We start from the raw sequence: 20,624 nt of genomic DNA on the forward strand, positions 1-20,624 counted from the left end.
ATATTGATTTTAATACAATCCACTGATACTGTTCCGATTTCCTACTTTTACTTGCACTTGTATGTGTGTTTGTGTGTGTGTGTGTTAAGTTCTCTACCATATTATCACCTGTGTAAGTTCACCTATCCACCACCTATCCATAGTCAAAATACTGAATAGTCCCATCACCATAAGAATCCCTCCAGTTCTTTTATAACCACACTCAGCCTCCCTCTCACATCTGTCCCTGACCCCTTGCCACCGTTAATATGTTCTACATTTCTAAAACTCTGTCATTTAAAAAATGTTATATCAATGGAATCACACAGTATAAAACCTTTTGGGATTGGCTTTTTTCACTCGGCAGTAATTCCCCAGAAATTCATCCAGGTTGTTGCATGTATTAATAGTTCCTTCCTTTTGGGGAATATTACATGGTATGGAATTCCATACCATGGAATACCACAATCTGTTTAACCATTCATCTGTCAAAGAACAACCAGGGTGATTCTAGTTTTAGGCTATTAGAAATAAAGCTCTACAGGTTTCATGTGGACATACATTTTCATTTCCCTGTGATAAATGCCCTGGAGTGTAATTGCTGAGTTTTATGGTAGTTGCATGTTTAATTTTTTTTAAGAAACTAATAATGTGGGGTACTTGTGTGGCTCAGTTGGTTAAGTGTGCGACTCGATTAAGCTTTGGCTTGGGTCATGATCTTAGGTTCATGAGATCAAGCCTGTGTTGGGCTCCGAGCTGGGGGCGGGGAGCCTGCTTAAGACTTTCTCTTCCCTTTACCTCTGCCCCTCCCCACCTCTAAGAAAAAAAAGAAGAAGAAAAAAAGAAAAGAAACTGGTAAACTCTTTTCCAGAGTGCCTATACAAGTTTACACCCCCACCAGCAATATGTGAGTGATCTAGTTTCTCTGCATCATCTTCAGCATTTGGTGGTGTCACAGTTTTTAATTTGTAGCCATTCAGGAATGTGTGGAGTAATATCTCATTGTGGTCTCAATTTGTATTTCCCTAATGGCTAATGATGTTCAACAGCTTTTCTTTTCTAATTTTTGTCTCTTTTTTAAGGTGTTTTTTTTTTTAATGTTCGACATCTTTTCATGTATCTATCTGCCATTTGTATTATCCTCTTCAGTGAAGTGTCTCTTCATGTCTTTTGCCCATTTTCTATTTGGATTGTTTGTTTTCCTCCTGTTAGGCTTTGAGAAGATTTGTGGGTTTTTTGTTTGTTTTTTTGTTTGTTTGTTTTTTTCAGATACATTCTAGATGGTAGTCTTTTATCAGATAAATGGTTTGCAAGTATTTTCTCCCAGGCTGTGAATTGTCTTTCCATCTTTGTCAAGTAGATTCTCACAAAGCAAAAGTTTTTAATTTTGATGAGCTTCAATTAATCAGTATTCCCTTTTACAGTTCATGCTTTTAATGTCAAGTCTAAAAATCCTTTGCCTAGCCCTAGATCCCGAAGAACCTCTCCTGTGTTCTTTTCTAAAAGTGTACTCCACGAAAGCCTTTTACTAATTCCAGAGAAATCACACTGGAGCTTAATGGAAGACAAGCGGTAAGGTAGAATTTAATAAGAGCGCTATATTAGTGTATTCGGGCTACCATAATAAAATACCACAAACTTGGTGGCTTAGACAACAGGAATTAATTCTCTCACCGTTCTGGAGTCTGGAAGTTCAGGATCAATGTGCTGCCAGAGTTGGCTTCTGGTGAGATCTTTCTTTCTGCCTAGTAGACAGCCTCCTTCTTTGCTGTATTTTCAGATGGACTTTATTTGTGAGAGTGGGGAGAAAGAGCTCTCTTGTACTTCCTCTTCTTGTAAGGACACCAGTCCTGTTGGCTCAGGTTCCTACCCTTATGACCTCATTTAAACTTAATTATCTCCCTAAAGGCACTATCTCCAAGTATAACCAGATTATGAGTTAGGGCATCAACATATGAACTATTGGGGGAAATGACACGATTCATTCTTTAACAAACACAGTGCCTGCCTCGTGTGTTGGACCACCTGTTCTGGGTTTTTTGGACCATGGCAGCATTTATATATGGGCACAGGTACCAACACTGTCTGGTTTCAAAAGTCCTGTTGAGTGAATGCCATCTAGTTTGTGTGCTTATCTGCTTAGTGTATTCCTATTCCTCCCACTTCCCTGATTATCTGGGAACCATCCCTGTCTCTCCCACTCTGGTACTAAGGTTCTTACCTGCAGAACTGCTGACTTAGTACAATGTGCACATGGCACCTTGGGCATAATGAATTAGTCCAGGAAAGGGACTAGGTGCAAGCTGGGCGAATCACAATCTTTTTTCTGGGAATTTTGACCTCAAGACTTAAACTCACTTTGGCTGCTCTATTTAACCAAAGAAATCTAAGATTAGGGACCCATGATTTTGGCCACTTTATGCCATGTGGACTAGGAAACAAGGATGGTGGGTTTGCTACGAGAAAGAAAATGGAGCAGATGCAAAGAAAAAGCAAGAGGCAGACGCAAGGAACAGAGAACACTCTAGCATCAGCCACTGTATCCTATCATTGGGTACTATGAAACACCCCAAACCAAACTGCCTTTTTTGCTTTGAGGAAATTGAAGGGGACAGGGAAGGAGAAGGAGGAGAAAGCAGCCACACGGAGCTCCTGCCTAAGCTCTTCTTTCAACTTTTAGTCCCTTCAGAACTGACCATCTAGGTTGGCATACTCTTTAGAAGAGCTCTATCCATAAAATGTAATGCAAGCCATGTATCTAATTTTTAATTTTCTAGCAGCCACATTTTTTTAAGAAACAGTTGAAAGAAATTTTAATAACGTGTTTGATTTGATCTAGTATATCTAAAACATTATCATTTCAATATATAACTCAATTTTTTAAATTGCCCCTTTTGAATGAATGATTCATATACTGTTGGTTGCCTTAGGAGGCTTAGAAATTCCCCTGAGAAGTAGGGACTGAAAGATGGTCTATGGTCAGGCTAACTCCTGAGCTTCTCCATGGTGGATCTGTTTCCTGGGAGCCAGGGCAGCTATGTGAGAATTCCAGATTTCAATTCCCAACCAACTTGACCGCCTCCCTAAATCCCTCCTAAAAAAGTCTGTTTCTAATTAACACCCTGAGCTAAAAGTAGGGACTTTCTTCTGGGTCAGTATCATCTCTCCATGATCAGATGAGCTCTGGAGTCAGAAATCTCTGTATTTGAGTCTTGCCTCTGTGCCTCTCTCTTATTAGCTCTTCGACCTTGAGCAAGTTATCTCAACTTCTCTGAGATCTTCATGTCATGCCTGTAGAATGGGGATAATGACAGTACCCGCCTCCCACTCATAGAATGAGGATTAAATGAGTGAATTATGAAAAAGTGTAAGAAGGGTGAAAGTCACAATAGCGTATGTTAAGCACTCCATAATTGGTAGCCATTATTATGCATAGACATCCTCTCTAAAGGGCTGACAGTTTTCCAGCAGCTAACAGGAAAACAGAAAAGGTAACATACAAAGAATTAAGAAAAAGAAATACTTTGAATTTTGATGTCTAACAATACCTGAGGCTTGGCACAAAACTTCTAGTCCATATTTGGGTTTCCACTTGAAGGTCCAAAAAGAAAATTAAAGCCCTTTCTTTGTCTTAACATCTATTTGCACCCTAAATTTTTGATTTGGGCTATTCAAAAGATATTCTTGTCCAGTAGTTCTTTGACCTTTTCCCTTAGATTGACCAATGTTTGTAGATCTAGCGTCTTCATTGAACACACCCACTCCCCATTTTCCTTTCAAGCCTGGACCCTTTGCTTCTGTCTTTCAAAGTGATTTTCCTCTGGAACGTACATAAATGATTTTAAACAGTGGCCCTGGAAACTACATTTACCATTAGAAAAAGAACCCCTGAAGTGACTTGCAAATGTGTGTAGCTGGAGTCCACCCACATCCTCATTAAGCTAAATGCTCATGTCATAATGGAAGGAGGACTTCAGAGAGACAGAAATAAAGAGCAGGAAATTCAAGCTGAGAGCGAATTTAGAAAACATTCAACATTTAGAAAACATTTCTTAACATTGTATCTGAGGAGCCTGGGCCCCAGAGAAATTGGCACTGCGTGCTTCCAGAGTATTCTGCAAATGCCCAACTCACACCTGCAGAGTAGCCTTTGCCATGTTGCATTATGGTCGGTAGTGTGTCTGTCTTGTCTGCTGCCCTCTGAGAACATCAGTACAGGGATAAAGTCTTATTCATCCAAGCTCCCAGCACTGTACTTGATATACAGGTGGTGAGGAAATGTGTAACAAATGAGTGAAATGCTTTTGGACTTACAGCAGTCCATCTTGGCCTGGTATCTGGAATTAATAAAAGATCAGAGTGAAAAAAAAATCAGATTGAGGTCTTTAGTTCTTATCTTTTTTGTTCCCAGGGCCTATCTGTGTTCTGTGGTATGTATTTGCTCTTCATGGGCCTGAATTTCTGTGGAATATGTCTGAGTAGGCTGACGAGAGTCCCAGGCATAATGTGAAACAAAATGATCTGTTGAAGATTTCCGGTGTTATGAGAATTAAAAGTCCTCAATGTACTGCACCTTAGAATGTCCATTTTTAACTCTCATGTGAAGAGACCCTGCCTGAGAATGAGCCTAGAGAGAAGAAATCAGAGTTAAGAAATAAGAGTTAAGAGAAAGTATCTTTCTGATGACATCATCTGAGTTACCTGCATCCAGCCACACTTGAATGAAGTCAGCAGGCCTGCACTCGTCTCTTACGTGAACCAGTGTACTGGCTTTTCATTTAAGCCAGGCTGAGTTAGGGTTCTGTCACTTGTCCCCAGAGAGCATTGACTAATAAAATAAAGACCAAATAATTAGAGAATAATAAAAGCCACATAATTAAAGTGTTGAACTTCATGGTGCTGATTACAGATGCAGTAGAAGGACAGAAGAGCAGGCTGGGGAGAGATTAACAGATATAATGGGAGTTGGACAGGCCATGATCACTGTTGTAATGATAAAGAAACACCAAGAAAGGACTGTCTGTGGCTGGTAAACTATAGTAGTGTAGTATAGTAATAATAGAGTATAATATAGTATAAAATCAGGAATATTAGATAAGAAAGGAAGAAGAGTGGGCCAAGTGCAGTACTAGCCTTTATCCTCTTAGAATGTTGTTATGAGGGCCAGTGGAGGGAGAGAAAATCAATATAGTGTAAGACCATTAATTTTGGACAGTCATCCAAGCCTACCCTGGCTTCTGGGCTGAACATAATTTATTACCTTGTCTAGAGCCGTGGTTCTCAACCTTGGATGCATATTAGAATCACTTGGGGAGCTTTAAAAAACCCAGATACCATACATACAAGGGAATATTATTCAGCCCTAAAAAAGAAAGGAATCCTGTTATTTGTAATAACCTGGATGAAACTTGAGGGTATTACTCTAAGTGAAATAAGTCAGATAGGAAAAAGACAAATTCTACATCATCTCAGTTACATGTGGAATCTAAAAAAGTCATCCTCATAGAAACAGAGTGGATTTGTGATAAGCAGGGCTTGGATGTGGGGGAAATGGGGAGATGTTGGTCAAAGGGTATACATTTTTAGTTATAAAATGAATAAGTTCTGGGGTATAGCATGGTAACTCTAGTTAACAATACTGAATTGTGTACTTGAAATTTGCTAAGAGAGTAGATCTTAAATCTTATGCGGTGATGGGTATATTAACTAACCTTAATGTGGCAATCATTTCACAATATATACACATCAAATCATAACATTGTACACCTTAAACTTATACAATGTTATTATCAAATTTCAATAAAGCTGGAAAAAAAATCCAGATACCCAGACCACACCCAGACCAAGTAAATCAGAATCACTGGAGGGGGGGCCCAGGTATCCCCAGATGATTCCACGGTGCAGCCAGATTTGAGAACAAGTACTCTAGAATGGTGCTTCTCAAACTTTAATGTGTCTTTGAATCTCGTTTTGTTTTTGTTTTTGTTTTATTTATGTATTTGAGAGAGTGAGAGAGAGAGCACAAGCGGGTGAAGGGCAGAGGGAGAAGCAGGCTTTCTGCTGAACAGGGGACCTGATGCAGGATTCGATCCCAAGACTCCAGGATCATGACCTGAGCCCAAGGCAGATGCTTAACTGACTGAGCCACCCAAGCGCCCCTGAATCTTGTTTAAGTCTAAAGTGGGGTCCAGAATTTCGGGAGTTTAGTTTAGGGTAGTGGTGATGGTGGTGGGAAGGATGTTCTTTTCAACTCATCCAGTCAGATTTCCCAGAAATAATCTGTGGACAGCTATGTGTGATGAAAGTTTGCCCGCTCCATGATAATGCCAGTTCTGATGCAGGAAGTAGGGTGACCCACTGACATTTGCCTGGATCTCAGGGGCTTCCAGGGCCATGAGCTGTTTAGTGCTAAAAAAAGGAAGTCATGGGCAAATCGAAATGATTAGTCACTCTACCCGACCCTGACCCTCAGGTCAGTGAAGTTCTGGCCACCGTTAGGAAGCTTTGCTGACCAAATAGACACCATTAGTAAAGCAGGGGTGAACAAGACCTCAGAAGATGCTCCTGGCAAAGGAAAGGGAATTGCTGAGGCCAGCAATAGATAGGGGGTAGGGGCAGGAAAACAAGTGCTCTGGTGTGCCTGATGCATAGGCATCTCTCCAGAAAGTGGGGCAGGGAGCCCTGGAGAGAGAAGGGTCTTCAGCTTAACATGAAGAAACTGGAAGCTTCCTGCTAACATGGGGAATTCAAGCTGGAATGTACAGAATTACCCAGAGAGCTCATTCAACATGCAGAGGAGAAATTCTCCTCCCTGGAGAAATTCTAATTCAATAGGTCAAAGACCTTTTAACTGGTGTCCAAGGTGATTCTAGGCCACAGACTGAGAACCACGAACTAAAGGGTCTGTCTGCCAGTAGTTTGGCCTGTTAAAGAAAACTTTCCTGACCAGTGGGTTGGGCTGATTTAAAGAGACTCAGCAGAACTGGTAGGTGATGGTAAAGTTTCACAAAGCAGCAGGTCCAGATGGTTTCAGAAGTGAATTCTAGCAAATCTCTAAGGAACAGATCATTCTAACGCTAACGCTTTTAGAGTTCCAAACCATACACAAAGAAGGAAATACAATTCTATTAAGCCAAGAGAAGACTGAAATCAACCCTAGCAAAAATAACACACAAAACAAAACTGAGGACCAATCTTGTCCATGAATATCAATGTAAAAATCTGAAATAAAATACTGGCAAGCAAAATTCAGCATCCTATTAAAAGAATAAGTTACTGCCACCAAATGGGGTTTGTACTGAGAATGGAAGAGTGGTTCAGTGTGCAGGGATTTATTATTTTGATACATGATATCAGGAGAGCAAAAAAACCCTGCCTGTCTGTTTTTGTAGGTCATGTAATAGCATTCAGTAAAACGCTGCATGAACTCTTAATGTTATTTTTTAAATGCCCATTATGATCTGGGTGTTACCTGAACTACCAAACCATAAACTTGGACATGAATGGCAATTCTCTCTTATAAAACAGAAGTCGAATATATGAAACCAGGCCCAAGCATGTCAGGAAAGCAAGAGAAAACTACCGAAATAGGTAGCTCAGGCTCTTGCGGTACCTGCTCTTCCTGCTACTCTGCCTCACATTCAGTTATACCTGTGGCCTTATGGCCTCCACTCCCAATGACCCGTTATCAGAGAAGGAAAAAGCTTGGACCTGCTTCCCTAACGAGTTTACATGCTATGCTGGCACCAGATTAAAATGGGTGACTATTGTACTATAGCCCCATTCGGAAGTGGCCCTGAAAATGTTGCTGAAGGAAAAATCCTTCCAAGAGGCAGGACATTTGGCTGTTTACTTTTTTGGGGACTGAGACAGCCAGAGGACTGGATTCACACTGCCTCATGGGCAGTGACCGTTGGGTTATCCAACTGATCAGGGATTTGGAAAGTACAAGATTGAAAAATTGGTGACAGGATGTCTTGAGGGTGTCCATGTGGATGGACCTCTGGGGCTAATCCCAAAATTTGAACTTTATCATGCCCATGTAAATGCCCACCAGTGGGTATCTATTGCAAAGGAGGGTCTCAGTAATTAGGTGGACCAGACAACCTCTCCCTGGTTGTCAGCCAGCCTCTTCCTCCAGCTACTCTGGTGCTCCCTTGGTGATCTTGTGAACCCACAGTCATGGCATCCACGACACAAACTTCTCTCACTAAGTCCACTCCTGGATGCCTGGCCAGCAAACAGCAGAGGCCAGCTCTGGGTCTTTGATATGGCACCATTCCCTGAGGAGTCCAGGCTTGTAGAGCAGTCATGAATAGGACCTGAAGTCTGGAGTCAGCCTAGCCCAGCTGAGTCTAGCCTAAATTGGCTGAACTATAACCATTCCACAGACCTGTGAGCCAGAAATAAAACATTTGCTCTATTAAGCCACTGAGGTTATGGTACTGTTTGTTATACAGCAGAAACCTAACATAGTGCCGTTATTAATTCTCACTGAATTCTCCTGATTTGGTTGTGCCATCTGTTTCTTTTAGAGCCCTGGCTGAGTCACTGCCTTTTTGCAGATGACTCAAAGATATATAAATCTCCAGTTCATACCTCTCCTCTTAGTCCCAGACCCACATATAGCCAGTGGTCTGCTGGATAGCTCTTCTTGGATATCACAAAGGCAACTGAAAGTCAGCACTCACTCACCTACCACAAAACTGCTCCTCTTTCAGTAGCCTCACTCTCCTTGACACCTGCCTCCCTGTCATCCCTGTATTTAAACCATCACCATATCACATCGATTTAACCTCCTAAATATTTCTCCAATCTGTCCCCTTCCCTTTACCACCACCACCAGCACCACCCCAGCCCAACCCATCAATATTTCTTACCTAAAATCATCTCCCAGTTGACCCTTCTCCAGTTGGTTTTCCATATCATGGTCAAAATGAGCTTTCTGAAAATTCTAATTCAAGGGGTGCCTGGGTGGCTCAGTGGGTTAAGCCTCTGCCTTCAGCTCAGGTCATGATCTCAGGGTCCTGGGATCAAGCCCTGCATCAGGCTCTCTGCTCAGCAGGGAGTCTGCTTCCCCCTCTCTCTCTGCCTGCCTCTCTGCCTACTTGCGATCTCTGCCTGTCAAATAAATGAAAATTCTAATTCAATTATGTCCATGACCCATTTGAAGCCCCCCAATGGCTTCCCATTGCTTTTATAATAAATGGCAGAATATTTAACATGGGCCTCAAGGCGCCATGTGGTGTGGCCCCTGTTCCCCTGCTTTATCTCCCCCTCTCTGCTCTATTTATCTGTTATAAAAGGCCACATGGCCTTCCTTGTTTGCTATGTGCCATCTTACCCCTTGCTGCTACCCTCTCCCTGCAAAGCTGTTTCTCCTGTCTTTGCCTTATTAACACTTACTCATGCTTCACATCTCAGCCCAAGCATCACCTCTTTAAGGAAGTCCTCTCAGCTCTCTAAGTCTGACTCACAGCATAGCACGTTTTACATTCCTGTGATTGCTTGATTAATATATATATATTTTTTTGCTTGATTGATATTGGTCATGCCTGCAGCCCCTACCCACTATAATGTGACCATCAAGAGGGCAGAATCTACATCTGGTTTTGGTCATCAGTGTATCACCACGAATCTAGCACATCCTAGACACTTGGCACCTATTTATTAAATTAATAACTTGGTAAGTCAGGTGTCGAGCTGGAACGTCTCTAGCATTCATGTCAGCTTTCGTCTTCTGGACTTTCTTTCCAGGTTCTGCCGGTAGGATAGAGGAGTGACGGGGAAAGCAGCCAACTGGGGTGAATTAGCAGCCTCCATGCAGTCGAATACATTGGTTAGAATTTGAAGAAGCCCTTGTCCTCCTTCAGAGATACTGCTAAGAACAATGTGGCTTGATTGGCCAGGCCATTCTCAAGGAATGCTTAACACAAGTGCCAGAAAACCAAGTGCCAGAAATCCTGGGTTAGAGCATTTTGCCGGGAGGTTCCCTGACTTGCTGAGCTGAGAGAGAGATGACTCTAAATGGCACTGATTAATGACCAAGAGTGATCCTCATCCATCCTGGCGCTCTGCTGCTTCTTGTCAAGTGTTCACCCACCCTGTCCCGTTTAGAAAGACCTCAAGTAACTGCGCTCTGAAACCTCCTTAAATGGTTGGCTTGGTTGATGCCTAAATATCTCTTGACCCATACTGAGGTGTTGGAGAAGGAGGGAGGAATAAGTTACTCTTCTAGGTCTTGCATTGTATGATTCTGTTATTTTTAATTCTGAGGATTCCTTTTCCCTTTTAAAGAGTGAACTAATTATATTTTGACAGCATGGCTTGAATTTCATCCAGGGGAAAGAGGTAGGGAATTCCAAGTATATGAGTCATTCTGCCACCAGAAGTAGAGGCACTTCTTCAAGTCCTTATACCGTGGCAAAGGCAAACTCCTCCTCTCAAGGTCAGATGATGTTCTGAATCGGTACTGTCCAGGTAGCCTGCCATTTCCAACAAAACTTCCCCTGAGGCCAAGGAAAACTTGGATGACAGGACCTGGACAATTTGGCCCTTAGAAAGGGGTGTTCCTCTGGTTGTGATTTAAGAATCCGACATCCTGTGTGGGGCAGGAAAGAGGAGTGAGTGCATTCCGGGGTTTTGTGTTTGGCTGGTGGAAAAGGTGCATCTGTTTGTAAAATGGAATACTATGCAACAGTTAAAATGGATGACCCAGAGCCACCCTATCAACATGGACTAATTTTTAGAACATAATGTTAGAACGGTGGGGCACCTGGGTGGCTCAGTCAGTTAAGCTTCTGCCTTTGGTCAGGTCATGATCCCAGGGTCCTGGGATCAAACCCTTCATCAGTCTCCCTGCTCAGTGGAGAGCCTGCTTCTCCCTCTCCCTCTGTTCCTTCCCCTCTGCTCGTTCTCTCTCTCTCTCTCAAATAAATACATAAAATATTTAAAAAGAACATAATGTTGGAAGGAAACAGCAAGTTGCAGAAGGATACGTAGAGGTCTTCTGCAAAATGTTAAAATGTGCAAAAATATTATAAATCAGGGGTGCCTGGGTGGCTCAGTTGGGTGTCAGACTCTTGATTTCTGCTCAGGTCATAATCTCAGGGTTGTGAGGTTGAGCCCCATGCCAGGCTCCACACTCAACCTGGAGTCTGCTTGAGATTCTCTCTCTTCCTCTGCCCCTTCTCCCACTCTTTTTCTCTCAAATAAATAAAATCTTAAAAAAAAACTATAAATCATTTAGTTTAAATATATATCCCTAATGATTTATAATAGGATATAACTTACATAGGATTTATGATATGTATGTATATGTGTGATATATACATAATAAAAATACAAAAATACACATAGAAATGATAACATTCAATTTGTGGTTGTCTCAAGGGCAGAGAGAATGAAAGTGAGAAGAGGTACACAAGAGGGCTCCAACTATATCTGGAATGTTTTATACCTTAAGCTGGGTGTTTGTTAGATTCTCTTGTATACCTTTTGTATTTCTGAGATATTCCATGATGATTTTTTAAAGGCAGAAAGAAAAAAAAAAGGCAGAAAGAAAGGTTAGGTTTTAGGAGGCTGGAGTAGAAGGTAAAACCTCAGACTTGTGCATTGATTGGGACCGCCTCTCAGTTATGACCACCCAAGTTACCAGTATCCCATGAGCAAATTCACCCCTGCATCCAAGGACTTCCCTGTCAATTGCCGCTGAAACTATAAATACTCCCACCTCTGCTGCTGCATCACTGCCGGGCCCACCCCCGCTCCTTTTCCCTTCTTCTTTCTGTCATTGCTGGGAAGCTTCTGCCTCTGCTCACAGCCTTCTGGACATCCTCCAACTCCTTTTCCTGCCTGGTGCACTCCAATCCCCCAAGCTGTAGGAACCCCCAACTTCTGACTGCAGAGTGGAGTAGGGAGTAGAGAAGGCAAGCTGTGTTCCTGTTCTCCCAAGTTGGGACTTAGAGTGGATTTTCACTGGGAAATAACACTCTACCCAACAACTGGCTTCCTGATCATCATTAATACGAGTCCCACTTTGTTAGGAGTGACGCAGCCCCCAGGGGCCTGCTTGGGAACCAAAGTCATTCCTAACAAACTGAGGAAAATCTGTTCTGAATTCTACAACAGATTTTCCAACAAACTTTTGGAACGGCACCAATTTCTAAGTTGTCAGTTCCCTCTCAAGCCCTAAGGGGCAGAGCTAAGTTTTCCCTCTCAAGCCTTAAGGGGCAAAGCTAAGTTTTCCGTGGCTAAAGGGGATAAATGCAAGGAAGCAAGTTTGCTGATTGAAGAAGTAAGACAGGGAACTTCAGGGTAACGTCAAAAGAATTTCCTGGGAAAAAAATATTACATCATGGCTCACCTCACCAGTTGCCTACTGCCCATGAGTCTACTGAAAACGCCTTTTTCTTTCTGTTAAATATGAACAGTATATTAACAGACTCCAGTGAGAAGATCTGACAATTTGCCATACAATGTGAATTCTAATTGCTTTAATAATACTGCACAATGGAATAATTTCCTACCCAGTAAAAATGATTCCTCCTCGCCTGAGTGATAATATCCTGTTGAAATATAATGCCATTCCAGACAGTGACTACATAATGTCTGGAGGCTTTTTTTTTTTTTTTAAGTATAACCTTTAAATGCTAAGCATTAGAAATAAGGCAGTTGCAAGTGATAAAACATGTTCCCAGATGAAGAGAAGAATTCATTGGGTCTGTGTTGGAATCTACTAATTACCCAATGTCCTTGGATAAAATAGTAAGTCAATAAATTTACAATGCATAGACAGTCTTTGCTCTGTTCTTTTAGAAAAGATTGGTTGTGTGAAAAGAATAGAAATGGATTTTTCCATAAGGTCGGTACGCAGTGTAACATCTGTATTTGGACAGGTATACACACCATGTTGTTAATTTTAATGCACCAATTTAATCCTTGTTATATGCATCACTGGACTCATAAAAGCAGATTTTTCTTTAGACAATGAAATTGCAAGACATTTGTTGTCCAATGACTGAAATGTGTAGAGCTCTAGCCTTGCGTGGTGTCTAGGAATGTGGAAGAAAGAGAAGATGTGGTCCCTGTTCTCAAGGCATTTAGAGCACAGGTGATTCTTGGAAATTCAGAGCACAAGGGAGCCACACATCAGAAAGATGAGAAAAGTGAGACCTGGAGAGGGGAAAATGACCTTCCTAAAGTTACAGAGCTATGTAATGGAATTGTTCAGATGAAAACCCGGTGTCCAGAAACTGGAGCCCGATGCTAGCCTCTTCTATACTAGCCCCTTACAACATCCATGTTGAGACCAATGCAGTCCTAGACTTGAAAGTTTCTGGAGGCAGGGCTGTGTTTTGGGACACACGGCTTCCTCCATGGGGCTCATGGGAGGCTCCTTTGCTGGGTTCCTCTCACTGCAGCCCGTATGATGGGCACCATACACTGTTTTTCCCACTGGTATCTCCTTTTAGCCCCTGGTTCTGGGACTAAGGTGAGAGGCTGGGGGCAGGGTTGCTCTACCCAGACCCTCGTTGTTGAATCCACACTCTATCCAAGAAGTCTTCTTAGGCAAGACTTCAGACTGCTCCAGATTTGACAAGAACTCCACTCCTAGGTATATCCACAAGAGAAATGTTTACATATGTTTACTAAAGGAAGTGTGCTAGAATGTGCTTTTCATAAAAGCCCCAAATTGGAAACTACTAAAATGCCCATCAGCTGTAGAATGGATAAATAAATTGTGGAATATTTACACAATGGGATGCTGTACAACAATGAGAATAAACTATCTATAACTATATGCAATAATACAACAATATGATGAATCTCATAAATGTGATCTTGAACAAATGAAACCAGGCACTAAAGGGTCCATACTGTATGATTCATTTATATAAAGAACAAAAAGAGGTGGCGCCTGGGTGGCTCAGTTGGTTAAGCATCTGATCCTTGGTTTCGGCTCAGGTCAAGATCTCAGGGTGGTGGGATCCAGCCCCACGTCGGGCTCTGAGCTAGGCATGGAGCCTGCTTAAGATTCTCTCTCTCCCCCTCTCCCATCCCCCTCTCCTTCGCCCCTACCTCTTCTCCCCCTCTCTGGAAAAAAAAAAAAAAAGAACAAAAAGAGGCAAAACTAATCTATGCTATCAGAGGTTAAGGTAACAGTTATCCCTGGGAGGTAGTGGTGACTGAAAGGGCACACAGGGACCTTATAAGATGCTAGTAATTAATGATCTGGTTTCATGGGGATGTTCAGTTAATGAAAATTCATCAATCTGCAAACCTGCTATTTTGGCATATTTTAATATGTATCATATATTTCAAAAAAGGTTAATAAAAAAGGGCTCCAGGCAGACACTCTGGCATCCACTCCCCCCCCACCACTCCCGGCTCCCACACATGGGAGTGCTGGCTGATTCCAGCATAGCCCCTCTCTCCCACTGCCACAGGCTGTCGTAACTCATGCTCCAGTCCTGCTTCTCCAACTATAGGGAACATGCAGCAACCTCTTTAAGGGGTCCCCTTAATGCCCTCTCTCATAAGGCTGGAGGTTAGAGGGCATCTCTCCCCTTACCCCCATCCCAGGGGCAAGGGGAAGGATATTCATAGAATGACAATAGACTTCTCCAAAGAATCCTCTTCACAAATCCTCCTTCCCTCTCCCTCTCTTGACACCTTTATAATCGAAATTGTTGAGGGCATTTGAGAGTCTTAGAGTTTCTTGTAAAGTCTGCCTCTGTGCACCTGTCCACACTAATTTTGGAGCACAGTATCTCTTCTGTTGGTACAAAACAGCATCAGGATGATCCCATTTTAATATCTTGTTATGTAAGTAAATAAATCCATCCACAATAATGACTTACTACATTCACATAGTGCTTAGAGTTTACAAAGAGAATTCAGATCTATTTCCTTAATTTGCTGCAGTGACCTGCCCTGCCTGAAGTCACACTGGTATTATATGAGGACACTGGAACCCCAGGCCAGGTGCTCTGATTCCAGATTTATTCTGCAGTAGTTCAGAATTACCAAATATAGCTGACACTGCTGCTTACCTACCCAAACCCATTTCTTCCTATGACCATGTGCTCAGGGAAAGTATTCCCTCCCACTCCCAGACAGTAAGGGTGACTTCATTCCTTTTGTCTTGTGATGGGCTTAGGCATGGAGATTTTATCCAAATTTAGCCAGAGAAATCTGAGGGTATGTCTGCTGGGGGGAATTCAGAAAGGTTTTGCTCACTCTTGGAAAGGAACACAAGACAGGAAACATTCCCCTCCCCCAATCATCTTTTTTTGTTCCCCCTCCCAGTGTTATTTTGTGAGGATGTGATATCTGAAGCTGCTGCAGCCATCTTATGATCATTAGCAACAAACATGAAGATAAAATCTAGCATCCCATAAAGAAGATGTATATATAGATATAGATACAGATATAGAGATAGAGATAGAGGCAGAGATTGCGTGCGCACACACACAAACACACACACACACACGAATACTATTCAGCCATCAAAAAGAATGAAATCTTGCTGTTTGCAGGAACTAGAGAGTGGTATGCTACGCAGAGTAAGTCAGTCAGAGAAAGACAAATACCCTATGATTTCACTCATATGTGGAATTTAAGAAACAAATGAGCAAAGGAAAAAGAGAAAAGCCAGGAAACAGACTCTTAACTACAGAGAACAAACTGATGGTTAGGAGAGGTGGGCGGGAATGGGTGAAATAGGCCATGGGGATTAAGGAGGGCACTTGCTGTGATGAGTACCGGGTGATGTATGGAAGTGTTAAATCTTTATATTGTACACCTGAAACTAATATAACGCTGTATGTTAACTGGAATTAAAATGAAAACTTTTTTTTAAAAACCCCAGCATCCTAAACACAGTGGAACAGTAAGAAAAAACAAAACAAAATACCAAATCCTTGATAATGTTCTGCCACTAAATTAGAGAACTCTGGAACCACCTATCCCCAGGCATGCTATATGAATTAATAAATGCTATTATTTAATTTATTTTTTAAAGATTTTATTTATTTGACAGAGAGAGAGAGACAAGCAGGGGGAGAAGGAGAGGGAAAAACAGGCTCCCCTCTGAGCAGGGAGCCCCTCATGGGGCTCAGTCCCAGGACCCTGGGATCATGACTCAAGCTAAAGGCAGATGCTTAACCGAGCCACCCAGGTGCCCCAATAAATGCCATTATTTTAAAGCCAGGGCTTTTTTTAAATTAACATATAATGTATTATTTGTTTCAGGGGTACAGGTCTGTGATTCATCAGTCTTACACAATTCACAGCACTCAACATAGCATATACCCTCCCCAATGTCCATCACCCAGCCACCCTATCCCCCCACCCCTCAGCATCCCTCAGTTTGTTTCCTGAGATTAAAAGTCTTTTATGGTTTGTCTCCTTCTGAGCTTTTGTCTTGTTTCATTTTTTTCCCTCCCTGCCCCCCACAACCCCCCACCCTGATTCTCAAATTCCTCATATCAGTGAGATCATATGATAATTGTCTTTCTCTGATTGACTTATTTTGCTTAGCATAATGCCCTCTAGTTCCATCCACATCATTGCAAATGACAAAATTTCTTTTTTTTTTTTTTTTAAGATTTTATTTATTTATTTGACAGAGAGAGAGGGATCACAAGTAGGCAGAGAGGCAGGCTGGGAGAGAGAGGGGGAAGCAGGCTCCCTGCTGAGCAGAGAGCCCAATGCAGGGCTCGATCCCAGGACCCTGGGATCATGACCTGAGCCGAAGGCAGAGGCTTTAACCCGCTGAGCCACCCAGGCGCCCCCAAAATTTCATTTTTTGATGGCTGCATAATATCCCATTGTATATATATACTACATCTTCTTTATCCATTCATCTGTTGATGGACATCCAGGCTCTTTCCATGGTTTGGCTATTGTGGACATTGCTGCTATAAACATTCAGGTGCACGTGCCCCTTTGGATCACTACATTTGTATCTTTAGGGTAAATGCCCATAGTGTGATTGCTGAGTTGTAGGGTAGCTCTATTTTCAACTTTTTGAGGAACCTCCGTGCTGTTTTCCAGAGTGACTGCACCAGCTTGCATTCCCACCAACAGTGTCGGAGGGTTCCCCTTTCTCCGCATCCTCGCCAATACCTGTTGTTTCCGGACTGGTTAATTTTAGCCATTCTGACTGGCATGAGGTGGGATCTCACTGTGGTTTTGATTTGTATTTCCCTGATGCTGAGTGATGTGGAGCACTTTTTCATGTGTCTGTTGGCCATTTAAATGTCTTCTTTGCAGAAATGTCTGTTGTGTCTTCCATTTCTTGATTGGATTATTTGTTTTTTGGGTGTTGAGTTTGATAAGTTCTTTATAGATTTTGGATACTAGCCCTTTATCTGATGCGTCATTTGCAAATATTAAAGCCAGTTTTAACTAAATGTTCTCTCCTTGAGATCAAAAGCATTCTAACCAAAACCAGTAACATTTTAGTACCATATTGTTCTTTATGATATTATTAATACTCATTTATTAGATGATGTAGCAAAACAGATACCAATCATAGGGGAAAGAACACAGGGTTCTAGCACAAGAAGAGGCAAATGAGGTACTAGAAATAGAGTAAATAGATGGCTAAAAAAGGATGAACGAATGGAGGGAATTTGTTTCGCCAGATTGAAGATCAAGCTAAAAGAAAGCCGTAAGTAGACTACAGCAAAGCTAAGCTACATGTGATACATTTCCCCTCATACCAAGGTGACTGTACTGTTTATGGATTAGACTTCCCCTACAGGAGAAGTTACACTCTCTTGATGTGCAGCCTCAAACTAGGAGAAAAAAAAAAAAAAAGAAAAAAAAGCAACACTGAGTATTAAAGAAGAAGCAACAATGTTTCTTATGTTTAGCATTACTGGCATTATCTATTTAGTTCTTTCCATTTTTGTCTCTAATGAGCTAGATAACTGGAGATAGTTTCTTAAGAGGTTGATACTGGATGATCACAATGTATCAGACATTGTGCTAGGGGCTCTGTAAGTATAGTCTGTTTTAATCTTTATAGCAACTTTATGGCAACCGTGGCAGATACTGTCAGTTGCCTGTGTAGTATCCATTTTGTCATTCTTCCTTGCCCCTCTTAGGATGCTTGTGCCAGAAAGCAGCTCCCCTCCCTCCCCCTGGGCAGAGGAGGGGCAACTCAGCTTGGCAGTAGCCTTCTACAAAGAATTCTTTTCACATATCCTGCTTCCTCACTTGGCTCTGGTTTTGTTCAGGGGGACAATGTTCCCAGGAGAAAACATCACCTCTCCAGACTTCTTTGGGGAAGCCTGTGACAAAGTCTTAGACAGTGAGAAGTAGGCAAAATTGCCACTTGGGTTGTTCAGGAAACTCTTTTTTTTTTTTTAAACACTTCAAAGGAGCATGAAAATACATATGTATCTTGTATTTGCTTCCCTGTAACGTTTATACAGAGGGTATACACTACAGAGATCTAGGTTTCTAAGAAAAAATTGGACTGCTTGGAACTCCATTACCTGGTTTTCATGGGCATACATGTATGCAGACACATATGTAAATTTTGCAAGAGATTATGACATAACTTTTAAATCTGGCAATAAATAGATAAGATCAAATTGTCCCCACAGGTGACTTAATATTGGTGAACACAGTGCCTTTGGTCTGTATTTGCGGCACAGAGCTAAGGCACATGGGGCCTAGCATACTTTGTGAAACAGTTACACACATTTCATATTAAAATGTGGACACCTCACAGTAAATAACCTGAGAGCAAGAACATTTTGGAAATAGTGCCAGAGGGCTGGTATGCCATTTTAGGTATCTGTAAATGTGAACTTAGTTAATTAAGCACAACATTGTCTCTTTTTTTCATATACTTTCCCCTAGATTTGGAGTTTTTTTTTTTAAGTTTTTTTTTTTTTAAAGATTTTAAATATTCTCTACACCCAAGGTGGGGCTCAAACTCATGACCCCAAGATCAAGAGTCACATGCTCTATCATCTGAGCCAATCAGGGGCCCGTAAAGATTTGATTTTTAAGTAATCTCTACACCCAACATGGGGCTTGAACTCACAACCCCAAGATCAAGAGTCACATGTTCTACCGATGGAGCCAGCCAGGCTCCCCTAGTTCTTACTTTTTATTTTATCATAAATGGATTTTAATCATGATTTAAATGTATGAGGGCCTGGTTTCACTTTTTTTTTTTTAAGATTTTATTTATTTGACAGGCAGAGATCACAAGTAGGCAGGGAGGCAGGCAGAGAGAGAGAGAGGAAGGGAAGCAGGCTCCCTGCTGAGCAGAGAGCCTGATTCTGGGCTCAATCCCAAGACCCTGGGATCATGACCTGATCCGAAGGCAGAGGCTCTAACCCACTGAGCCACCCAGGCGCCCCCTGGTTTCACTTTTTTTTTTTTTTTAAAGATTTTATTCATCCATTTGACACACAGAGAGAGATCACAATTAGGCAGAGAGGCAGACAGAGAGGGGGAAGCAGCCTCCCCGCTGAGCAGAGAGCCCGATGCGGGGCTCGATCCCAGGACCCTGAGATCATGACCTGAGCTGAAGGCAGAGGCTTAACCCACTGAGCCACCCAGGCACCCCTAGTTTCACTTTTTTAAAAATTCTATTTTTAAAAATTGACATATAACATTATATTCATTTTGGGTACACAAGGAACACTCTTTAAAGAGGAGGCCAACTCAGCTCACTCATTTCTTTGGCTTTTTGCCCTTTGTTCATTGCCATTCTTCCTGGAATATAGATGTGATAATCAGAGGTAAAGCAGCCATGTAAGAAACATAAAGTTAAAAGCCAAGCATGATTGTGCCCAAAGCTAGGAGGAGCCTTGTTGGCCACGGCACTATGGAGACATTATATTAACCCTGGACTGCCTTCCTCTAAACTTCTTCATTATGGAAGAAAAATATACTCCTATTTATTTAAACCTGTGCAGTTAAGTTTCTATTCTATGCAGTTAAATACATGCTAACTGATATAGTTATACACCGAAGTTTGCCTTTTCAAAATTTGTGAAATTTATCATGTACAGAGTAGTTGAAATTCATATATAGGATTTGAATATGAGCAAATCTACCTCCTCCTGGATCCTGCTCCACTCTCCTCCCCCGCAGTGCAGACTACCATCCTAACTTGGGGAATATTTTTTCTCAGTTTGTTGTCATCCCTTTAAAAACCAGTCTCTTGTTCTTATTTTTAAAAAAACAATGAATTTCCTTTCCCAAATTCCATTATGACCATAAACAAGATGTCCAAAAAAGCAAAACCCTATAGGGACAAAGAAATTGGGAGAGAAAACAACAAAATCTTAGAAGCAAGAAAGCAGATGGACAAGTCATTACTGATCCAGCAGACCAGAAGAACCTGACCCCTAAGTTTCTCAAGAGGGTTAGGGAGACCAAGAAGCAAAATAATTTCTGGTGTGAAACTCCAGAATGGCTCAGGATTTGGAGGCAACCCATACCTCTGAAAGTGGGTATAAGTGGGGCTGGAAAACAAGAGGTTTCATTGAAAGTTGGTGTAACCGTCAGGATCTGATCAAGAGACAGAAAAACCCCACCAATTATTTGAACAGATAGAATTTAATATAAAGAGTTGTTAACGAGGCATAAAGTTGAACTCTAAGATATCA

The 20,624-nt window shown here is 41.8% G+C and overlaps 1 protein-coding gene across 1 annotated transcript in view; it reads left to right on the forward strand.

Moving 5' to 3' along the window:
* MED14OS (MED14 opposite strand) overlaps nt 1-20,624 on the forward strand; it is a 352,748-nt gene that overhangs the window by 82,535 nt on the left and 249,589 nt on the right. The gene's annotated exons all lie outside the window — the stretch shown is intronic.

This window comes from Lontra canadensis, unplaced genomic scaffold (genome assembly GCF_010015895.1).
Source record: "Lontra canadensis isolate GAN:19392208 unplaced genomic scaffold, GSC_riverotter_1.0 scaffold131, whole genome shotgun sequence".
NCBI classification, from domain to species: Eukaryota; Metazoa; Chordata; class Mammalia; order Carnivora; family Mustelidae; genus Lontra; species Lontra canadensis.